Consider the following 11163-nt stretch of genomic DNA (forward strand, 5'->3'; position numbering starts at 1 on the left):
TGGAGTTCTGACAAATTCCTTCCTCCTCGCTCCCTCTCTTGCGTTGCAGACTTGACATGCAAGCATTATATTTAATCCCTCATTCCCCGTGCAGGCAGAGGCAGTGTGGTGGAGCAGCCATGGGGCCTGGAGCTGGAGCTATGGCCTCTGCGGTGGCTGGTGCACCATTATGGAGGCAGCAGGACAGGCAAGCGATGGGTCCAGATAGGCCTTGTGGTGGAGCTATGGGATATGTGGTGGAGATGTATTTTCTTACGGCGGGATACTGCATGGGTCACTGGCATTTGGAATACTGGTCTCTCTTTAATTAATTGAATTATGAATAAGCTTCTCAAATCCACTGCGTGTTAGGTTCTCCCGCAGATATTAAAAAAACAAGGAAAGGGGGTCTGTGCCTGCTTTTGTGTTAACTGGACTCGGTGGTACCAAGCCACATCAAGACTAAAGTAAAGCATTAAGATGCATATAAAGTTACCACACATAATGGTATACCACATATGAAGCTATAATTATAAATCAGTCCCACAATGACCCTGTTAGAAGACAGTTATGTCTTTGACCTGAGGTGAAATTACAGTCACAGAAAAGCCCTTGAAGCAATACAACAGTAGTCCACCATATTGGGTTGATTTAGATATGTCACTTTCTGAAAACAGAAAAGCAGCACAATAAATTAAACTGACTTTAAATGTTGGAAACAAGAACTAGAGCCTCAGGATGATTCACACAATGTCCCTGTTTGATCATCTAAAAGCATCTGAAAACCCATTTTAGAAGGGGTAAACTATGCCCGGAAATGTAACAGACAGACAATCTGACAAGTAAATTGAGTAATGCATGAGAAGGTTTGCTGAGAATCTGCCCAAAGTTCTCTTTTTTTAATTCCTTACATGACTACGACCAACACTTTTCATGTGTTTAACCAAGTCCAACAACAAGAATGTAGAGTTCACTGTTATTTTGTAAGTACATTTACTACTGTAGTACTGTAATCTGCTCCACTCCAGTTCAGAGGAACATATTGTACTTTTAACAGCTTTAGTTACTTTGAAGATTTAGATAAATAGTTAAAAATATAATCAACAAATAATTAATTATTATAGGTTAAGGTAAAACATGATTGATACATTGGTGAAATTCAAGTTGCATGGCAGTATATGGGCCTTACGGAAACACAAATTAAGTATAACCTGAAAAACCCATTTATGCATAAATAATTACAATGCAATAATATTATATATATTATTCTGAAATTAGTACTTTAAGTATGTAGTGATGTTTATGCTTTTGCACTGTTAGGGTTAGGGTTAACCCTAAGTAAAAAATTAAGTACAAATGTTATCACTGTAGTATTACTACTTTTAGTGATTAAAAGATCTGAGTACTTTGCACATTGTTAGAAACGCAATTAATCATTTTCTAGAAACTGTAACCGCAGTGACGAAATGCAAAACTATCATGTTGAGCTGGAACAAGGAAAAACAACAGCAGCTCTGTCCCTTTACTGTCATGCAAGGCGTGGAGCGAAACAATAAGAACCAGCAAAAAGAGAACGGGATGAGGTCAAGACAAGACAGCGAGAACTGAGGCTGTTTTGCGGTTTCCTCTTAAAGCGGCTTTCCGAGAAGTGTGAATCAGCTAAGGGTGACCACAAAGAAGCCCAGATCTTCATCCAGGCCCCAGGGTCTCTTCTAAGACACCCAGTGACTCACACAGCTGGGCAACCCACCCAGGTCGTGAGAGGTTCAATGGTTTTGTTAATGTGATGACATATTTCCTCTGGTCCCTATAGGCTGTTTACATGCTGCTGACATGTTTTATTTTCTCTGTCAACGATGACACATATAACCCCGCTCCAGGGATAGAAACACAATATATGAGCTGCACTGGTGTTGAATGATATCCTTTGACGTTCTATAAATGTTGAAGGAATGTCAAATAGGAATGTTTACATTATTTTAAGTCAAGCGCTGTGCCTTACTAATAAGCCTTTTAGGGAAAATGCCCCCTTTCTGTACACCATATTCATTTACTAACTCTTGAGAAATTACTTTTTTTACCAAGCAATGCAATAGTTTCAGCTTCAGTGGAAACCAGTTATTTTAGCTTCTGTTTCTTGTAATCTTTGTTTCCTCAGGTTCTTGGAGCTCCGTGTTCTTTTCTCGGCTCGGCTTCACATCCTGCATGGGAGCTGCCCAAATCTACCACAGGTCATTGAGCAACTCCACTGGAGATGTTGGGTAACTTGCTCAAAGGCATCTGCAGATCTGAACCTGTGACCTCCTTGACTTCATCATACATTTTCTATCCACCCACGACCAAGGTAATCTGACTCACGTTTTGCCCTTGTTTAATACTGTAAGCAATTGATTTCTCTGAAGCTTAGAATCATAATGAACTTGTTTTTTTTGTCGTTTTATTCTATTAACCCCTTATTATCATTGATAAATGAATGTATCGTAATAATAGGTATTGTCTATATGTCACTGGTGACATGTTGCGTCATTACTATGCACACGTACACTGGTTTATTTTAGTCAGGCCCACATACACCGTCCTGCTGCCCCAAATACTCCTCAGCGTACCAAGTGTGTATTAATACATGCCTTAAAATAGTCCCCCACAAATTCACAATGTACTCCTGTTTGAGATACATTTGCTCAAAACTGTAGCTTGTGGCTTTTTTAGGAAATGATGTGGAAACACACTTTTGTAACAGTTTCACATTCAAAAAACAAACAACAAACATAGTGAGATTTAACTGTTAACCTCGTTTTGACGTTGTTACCATTCAGCCTGACCTCAGCATTACTAATGGGTATAATAATAGATTAACTGAAATTAAAGAGAGGTAATTCTAATTTTCTTTTTCTTCTTTGGTCATTCGCTTTCTCTTGTGCTTTAATTAGCAATCTCTTCTGTCTTTATTCCCCAAGATGTTTTTGTTACATTTAATATATTGTACATAATGAACTGAAACCTTACCCCAAATTGATCAAAAATATCGCAAACAATCAATAAATAACAAAAAAACAAAGCTTTAAAGGACCTACATTTATAATGACAATAAAATGTAATTAGGTAAATAAATACATTTCAAATACATTCATGAACATAGAACAGAGTACAGCACACATTCCTCACAATCGATCAGTCATTTTTTTATCACTGTAATTTAACACTTTCATGTCAGGACTTTTTCAACACATTTTTAAAACATTTCCTAAATGTCATTAAATGTATAAGCTTTCTTCATGAGTTTTTAAACATTTTCAACCAGTGGCCAAGAGATTGGTTAACCACCATTCTTCCAGCACAGAGTGATCGAGCGCCTGGCTTAGGGTCGACACAGGTCAACCATCTTTCTTTCTCTATTACATACAGAACCATTAGTACTTATTCTACCAATGGAACACCATATGTTATCCTTTAAATGCACTTACAGTAGATTACGTTGCGTTATCAGTTAAAGTGACATGTATTTGGATGTGCTTGGACTCTCTCCAGAGTGTTCTGCATACACCACCATGTATTTCAGCGCACTGTATTCAGTCCCTGATGACATGATAACCCCTGGGGCCTCATTTATAAAGGGATATACGCTCCAAAAAATGGCGTACGCCAGTTTCTACGCAATGTTTGCGATTTATAAAATACTAACTTGGCGGGAAAATGTGCGGTCCAAACTCTGACCCATGCGTACTACGCACGAAGCACAAAAACTGGAGAGACGAGAAACTGCAACACCGTTGGCAGAAGGAAGAATGGAGAGAAATATGTGGAAATAATACCATAAATAAAATGTTACCTCTCATTTATCATATATGAAGAATTCATTTTCAAACATTGATTAAAGCCAATCTTAAAATGATTAAACAAAACGCCTGTTTGAGACTCCTCAGTGCACACACACACATAACTTGGAGAAATAAATAAATACGGATATGCTATTTAAAACCACCTCGAATATGTTGTGTTAATGTTATGAAATGTTACAGTATTGTATTCGGAAGATTTCTGTACCTATTTTTTGGATTTCTACTACGTAAGCAACCTTCCCACGTTAATCCTACGCACGGCGTTATACATGAGGCCCCTGGTCTGTTTAATAAAGCAAATCTGCCACTTTTATATTGTAGAATTTGTTAAATTAAAGCAGTCTTTAATTGTTTGTCCTAAACATAGCAATATGCTTTTGAAATGTAACATGTCTTTGAAAAATAATAGGATACAGTTTATATTGTGCATCACCTTTAGCTTGAAAATACATAGATGTGTTTTTTTAATCTATAAAATAAATAGACAGACGGACACTTTATCAATCCCAAATTGGGAAATGATTTAACAGCAGCAGTGTGTTCAGGTATTAAAATATTTAAAGTTGGAATAAAGTATGAACTACACATCACAAGTATAATGCACAGCAATCCATAAGATAAGTCCGATATGTTCATGAAAACTCCCCAGGAGACACCGACACTAACGTGGCCGAGTGGACTCCGGAGTTTGCTGCATGAGTTGCGTTGCACTGTATGATCTGTGGTGTAGTGGGCTGTCACTCAAAAACTGAGTAGCCAATGGGGACACACTCCTGAAAGTCCCGCCCACCTGGGATGTTTGTGTCAAAATCTCAAACAAAAAATGAGGGAGCGCAAAAGAGAAAGCTGCAGCAAAAAGCAAAGAGCAAAAGTCTGATCATTGAGAAAGAAGAAACAAGAACTGCAAACAAAAACCTATGTTAAAACAAAGACAAAATATTCATAGTTTACATGATTACACAAATGATTTGTTTGCAACTTATAGTTTTATTTTTGAAATTTATTTTATTTTGGTTGACTTCATTTTTTTCTTCTTTTAAACTCATAGTTTTGCTTTATTCTGAGAAAGTGTTGCTTTATCTTTATGATACAAATCTAATCCCATACTAAAGGGCCTAGACCAAAAAAAATCAGCAGGTCCGGACGATCTCCCCCCTTGTTTCTTACGGCTAGCTGTAGATATTATAGCCAAACCACTTTGTCATGTTTTTAATCAATCAATCAATCAATCAATCAATCAATCAATGTTTATTTATATAGCCCAATATCACAAATGTTACATTTGTCTCAGTGGTCTTCACAGTGTGTACAGAATATCAGTATGACAATACGACACCCTCTGTCCTTAGACCCTCACATCGTACAAGGAAAAACTTCCAAAGAAAACCCAGTTTAAAGGGAAAAATGGGAGAAACCTCAGGGAGAGCAACAGAGGAGGGATCCCTCTCCCAGGACGGACAGACGTGCAATAGATGCCGTGTGTAAATTGAAAAGATAATACATTTGCAACATAGGTAGTCCAAATGTTTGGAAATGCATGTGTGTATAATAGGAAGATGAATCCACGAGGATATCCATCCAGGACCTATGATCCAGGACCACAGCCACGACTCAAGATCCAGCGCTCGCGATCCAGGACACAGGACCGCAGGATCATCCATGACTCCGGATCCCAGCGTATATAGACACCAAAAAGAAAGACATTTGGGGAAGCTGGGTTAATCGGAACATGAGAGTACACGGGTATAGACAGAGAGAAGGAAGAAGTAAGATGTCCCCCGACAAACTAAGCCTATATCAGCAAAACTAGGGGCTGAATCTAATCAGCCCTAACTATAAGCTTTATCAAAAAGGAAGGTCTTAAGCGCACTCTTAAAAACGGATAGGGTGTCTGCCGCCCGAACACAAACTGGAAGCTGATTCCACAAATGTGGAGCTTGATAAGAAAAGGCTCTGGCTCCCATTGTACTTTTAAAGATTCTAGGAACAACCAACAACCCTGCATTCTTGGAACGCAATGCCCTAGTAGGACAGTAGGGTATAATGAGTTCTTTAAGGTAAGATGGCGCCTGCCCATTAAGGGCTTTGTAGGCGAGAAGAAGAATTTTAAATTCTATCCTGTGTTCTATAGGGAGCCAGTGTAAGGCAGCCAGAACAGGAGTAATGTGGTCCCTTTTCCTAACGCTGGTTAGTACACGAGCCGCAGCATTTTGAATCAGCTGAAGCGACTTGATTGACTTCTTGGTACTCCCTGATAATAAAGAGTTACAATAATCCAGCCTAGAAGTAACAAATGCATGGACTAGTTTCTCTGCATCGTTTTGAGGCAAGATATGCCTGATTTTTGCAATGTTACGTAGATGGAAGTAGGCGGTCCTTGAAATTGATTTTATGTGGGCGTTAAAGGATAAATCCTGATCAAATATAACACCAAGATTCCTTACAGTCTCACTGGAGGCCAAATTAATGCCATCCATAGTTAGTATGTCTAGTATGTTAATCTTTCTATAACAAGCAATGTCATTCCAGATGTTTGGAAAACTGCAAATGTTCTTCCCTTATTGAAAGGTGGTGATCCCATGGTGATGAATAATTACAGACCAATTTCCAAGCTCTCTATTTTAGCTAAAGTACTTGAAAGGCTGGTAAATGATCAAATCAAAGAATATTTAAGCTTGAACAACATTCTATCTCCTCACCAGTCAGGCTTTAGGAAGCAGCACACGACAGTAACGGCTGCTTTGAAAGTAGTGATGTGGTGGTTGTATTCTCCAGCCACCTCCCTTGTGTGTGTTTTCCCTTCCCCTGTCTGTGTGGGCGTGGTGGCTGCCACTCCTGGCTCCCGGCTCAACCTCCACCTGCTGCAATCAGTTGGGCACCCTCCTCTGCTACACACCTGATTTCCATCAGCCATTACTAATGGCATATCAGCAGGGTTGGGAGGGTTACTTTGTAAATGAAATCAGTTACTGATTACTGATTACATGGCTCTGAAAGTAATCCGAATACAGTTACAGTTACGTGTCTTAAAAACGTAATCAGATTACTTTTAGATTACTTTTGGATTACTTTCTTTTTCCATCACAGATGGGTATGTTTTGGTGAACAGGAGACACAAAAAGCAAAAGGAAACTGAACGTGTTTTTACTGTTTTAATGGCTTATCAAGAGCACAACTGAGGCTGCGGCTCCACGAGGACGAATTCGGTCGTTTGCGTTACTGTTTAGTGTCATATAGACCGTTCGGCCACACGAGGACGACCGAATACGGCACTAAACGACTGAGGAAACGACAACGGGTCCCAAGGTGGATAGAAATGCATACGCCACTCTCTGGGGGGTCAAACAGCTCCGTGTGTGCGCCCTATACGGACATTTTCAGATCACTGATAGTGATTGCGCAATAGCCCCGCCTCTCCCCACCTCTTCTGCTCACCTCCGCTTACCCTGCGCCAGTGCTGAAGTGTTTCGCCACCAACAACAACAACAATGGCGGATCGCAGAGTTGCTATCGTGCTCCGGACGCTATTGACCATGCTACAGTTGTTTGTGCAACATCTACAGCAATAATGATGAGGCAATAGCCCCGCCTCTCCCCACCTCTGCTGCTCACCCCCACGTCAAAGTAAACTGCACCCTGAATTCAGATTATTTATCTTTCTCTCGCGAGTGAAGTCTAATCTGACAGGACGGAGACACGCAGCTCTGCTCACCTGCAGCTCCTCCCGCTGCAGCAAAACACACACTTCAAGTCAGATCATCACCCTTAGCTATTTTAATTACCTCTCAAACTCCCTAAACTAGTTATAAATATGTTTATTTTTACTGTCGGCCGGGTCACTCATTACTGGATCAGCTGCTGCATGAGACAGACACTGACGCTGTCCGAAGAGAGGGAGGAAAAAGAGAGGCTCCGTGTATTTTATTATTATATTATATAGAGTCGTTATTCATTTGTTTTAAAGCTCAATAAATAACAAAGAAGACCTTTGACCGGCACTTTTATAATTTTGTCCGGAAGATTTCAACTTTAATACACGCTGACTGGCGAAAAACTCTGCCCGGTTCCCTCGGCCCCCACCGCGGAGAAGAAAACAGAAGGGCAACCATGACAACCATGCTTCTTCGCTGCTTTTGTGGAGGAAGTTACAGCGCCACGTACAGGCTCGGCATATGTACTGCAGCTTCTCCAGCGGTTGGAGCTAAACGGAGCGGTCTCGTGTGGGCAGACACTATTCGGATAATTATTGCATGTGGACGGAAGCTTGTTTGCGATTGCGTTTGCGTTAATCCTATGCGTTTAGCCGTTTTCGTCCTCGTGGGGCCGCAGCCTGAAACATCACATCTGAAACGATGTAACAACATAATACACTTGTTGGGGATGCATCTTGTGAGGAGTGAGGGACACGGCTTAGCACGGGCGTGTCGCCTTCTGTCCTGCCAGTGTTGGTAGGACATGAATTAAAATGTCGAACTCGGACTTCATTTTAAGGACATTTCGGCCAGGGGTGTAGAGCTATAGTTTAAGCACCAGATTGGCAAAACAGGAGAGTGTGTGCACCAGTCTGCCTTGATCTATGAATTCATGTCCGTGACACTCACAGTATCTGCTGCCCACAGCTGTTTTTTAGAAGGAAAACCTCCTTCACTTCATGACCTCTCTGCAGCACCAGGAGGCAGCGGAAGGGTTAACTCAGCCTCTGAGAAGACCAGCGCGCCGCGCAGTGCCTTTCACGCACACGCCTTTCACGCACCGCCTTTCGCGCACCGCCTTCACTGTGTATACCTTCAGAAATAATCATTAGTAAGGCTAAAGACTAAAGAGCGACCGCAGGCTGATGTGTTTTAACCACACACACGCGATTTAAACGCAGACTTTTGTTCCTCCATGTTTCGTTGTTATTGTTTCACTGAGCGAGCGGACCCGCCATTTTTTTTCAAACGCTTTTTTGTTCCATCTGCGGTGGTAATAGGTTTTGTGGGCTGTGATGATTCGGCTGTTACTACTTGAATATTAAATGTTGAGAGGAAATCTTTCCACCAATAATTCCAATAAGTAATCCAAAATGTATTCACTTCAGGTTTACGAAAGTAACTGTAATCAGATTACTCGTTTTTCAAATGTAACGCGAGCTGAATACAGTTACTTGATTTTTGTATTCTGATTACGTAACGCCGTTACATGTATTCCGTTACAACCCAACCCTGCATATCAGCGGAAGCTCCACAACCTGTCAGCGCCAGATCGTTGTTTAAACCCCAGTGGTAAAACTCTCAGCCTTCTCAGCCTTCTTAGAATTAGTTAGCTATTTCCGCTACACTTGAATGTTCTTCTTACCTGTTCTTCTTGTGCTCCAGGATTACTCTCCAGCCGGATTACTCTCCACGCTCCTCCACCTCAACAGCCGCTAGCAACCGGATTACTCTCCACGCTCCTCCACCTCAACAGCCGCTAGCAACCGGATTACTCTCCACGCTCCTCCACCTCAACAGCCGCTAGCAACCGGATTACTCTCCACGCTCCTCCACCTCAACAGCCGCCAGCAACCGGATTACTCTCCACGCTCCTTCTTCTCAAAATAAAACCTTTGTAACACTCTGCCGTGTCCTGCGTTTGGGTCCTCTCAGATAACCGTAACAAGTGAATGACATTGTTGAAGGCTTGGACGCAAAGAGCTACTGTGCTGCCCTTTTTATAGACTCATCCAAGGCATTTGATACTGTGGACCATGGCATTCTGTGCCAGAAGCTATCTCATATAGGCCTGTCTGACCAAGCTGTTGGTTGGTTTGCAAATTATCTTTCAAATCGCAAGCAATGTGTAAAATTCAGCGGTCTCTCCTCAAGCTTTCTTAATGTGCCCAGAGGCGTTCCTCAAGGTTCGGTCTTGGGACCGACCCTTTTTACTATTTATATAAATGATGTGGGTCAAAGTATTGATGCCTCTGTACATCTATATGCAGATGATACTGTTGTGTACTGTTGTGCTAGCACTGTTGCCCTTGCATTTGAACGTCTGCAGTCTGCTTTTGACACTTTTCAGTCGCATCTGTTCCACCTTAGGTTGGTGTTAAATTCAGATAAGACAAAAGTCATGTTGTTTTCCAATAAGAAAAAGTTACCAACTGTTCTTCCCTGCATCATGTCTGCACAGCATAACCCCATTGAAGCTGTTACCTACAGATACTTAGGCATCACTATAGATGAAAATCTCTGCTTCAAACCACATATTGACAATCTCTTAAGGAAATTGAAATTAAAACTGGGATTCCTTTTTAGAAATAAGGCCTGCTTCTCCACAAGTGCGAGGAAACGGCTTGTAGATGCCACATTTTTGCTGCTCTTGGACTACGGGGATGTTGTGTACATGAATGCCTCAGCTCATTCCCTTCATCTGCTGGACGCTGTTTACCATGGGGCTCTGAGGTTCATAACCGACTGGAAACCCCTCAGACACCATTGCACGCTGTACGCTTTAGTCAACTGGACATCATTATCAATGCACAGATCACTGCACTGGTACAAACTCATCTATACCGCTATGCTTGGACTGCTGCCCCTCTACATATCCACTTACATATCACACAAACAGTACAGCTATAGACTACGATCTCAAAATTACATCACTCTGTCCGTTCCCTCAGTACGCACGGTGCTTTGGAAAAAAGCCGTATCATACTCTGCCCCCTCGACCTGGAACACACTTCAGCAGGAACTTAAGCTGACCAGTTTGATACCCATCACAGATTTTAAACTCATTTTAAAAAAGCTGGAGAAATCATCTGTGGGTGTTTGCACCTGCTATATCTGACTATTTATGGATTTCAATGACTACTTTTTTTACGGTGTTGTATTTTAGTGTTGCCTCTGTGTTTAGTGTCCGTCTGTCTGTAACTGTGTGTGGTAGTGTTACCACTGAACAGGTCTCTCTTTAAAATGATCAATGAGATCTACACCTGTATAAATAAAGGCTAAATAAAATAAAAATGATGGATGCATGCATACACAGGTCAGTCACTGCACTACCCTCTGCAGCTGCAGCTGTGCTGTGAACCACACTGCTGGAATGCACACAGTCATTCTGCTGCCTGTTGAATGTATATTTGTGGAGGGATCTGTATAGTCTACTGTCCAAACTTTGTCTTGCACCGTCTCTTTGCTCTGCATGTGAAGTCCGCGTGTTTTGGGTGAACCAGGGTCAGAATTTTGTACTAAAAAATGTGTCGCTGGATCGGCGTCAAGGTAGATTTATGTGCATTATTCAAACTGTATGAATATAAAATGACTCTAGTAAATAAAGCAAAAAAGTTTGCTTGTTGAGACTCTTTAAGGGGATGCTACGGTGG

General features: G+C 41.4%; 1 protein-coding gene across 1 annotated transcript in view; it reads left to right on the plus strand.

Moving 5' to 3' along the window:
• socs5b (suppressor of cytokine signaling 5b) overlaps window positions 1-10818 on the plus strand; it is a 42712-nt gene extending 31894 nt beyond the window's left edge. The window contains exons 3-4 of the transcript XR_004553521.2: window positions 2138-2323; window positions 9176-10818. The gene's annotated coding sequence lies outside the window, so the exon portion shown is untranslated. The remainder of the gene's footprint in view (window positions 1-2137; window positions 2324-9175) is intronic.
• The last annotated feature ends 345 nt before the right edge of the window (window positions 10819-11163 follow it).

This window comes from Pseudochaenichthys georgianus, chromosome 15, assembly GCF_902827115.2.
Source record: "Pseudochaenichthys georgianus chromosome 15, fPseGeo1.2, whole genome shotgun sequence".
Classification (NCBI taxonomy): Eukaryota; Metazoa; Chordata; class Actinopteri; order Perciformes; family Channichthyidae; genus Pseudochaenichthys; species Pseudochaenichthys georgianus.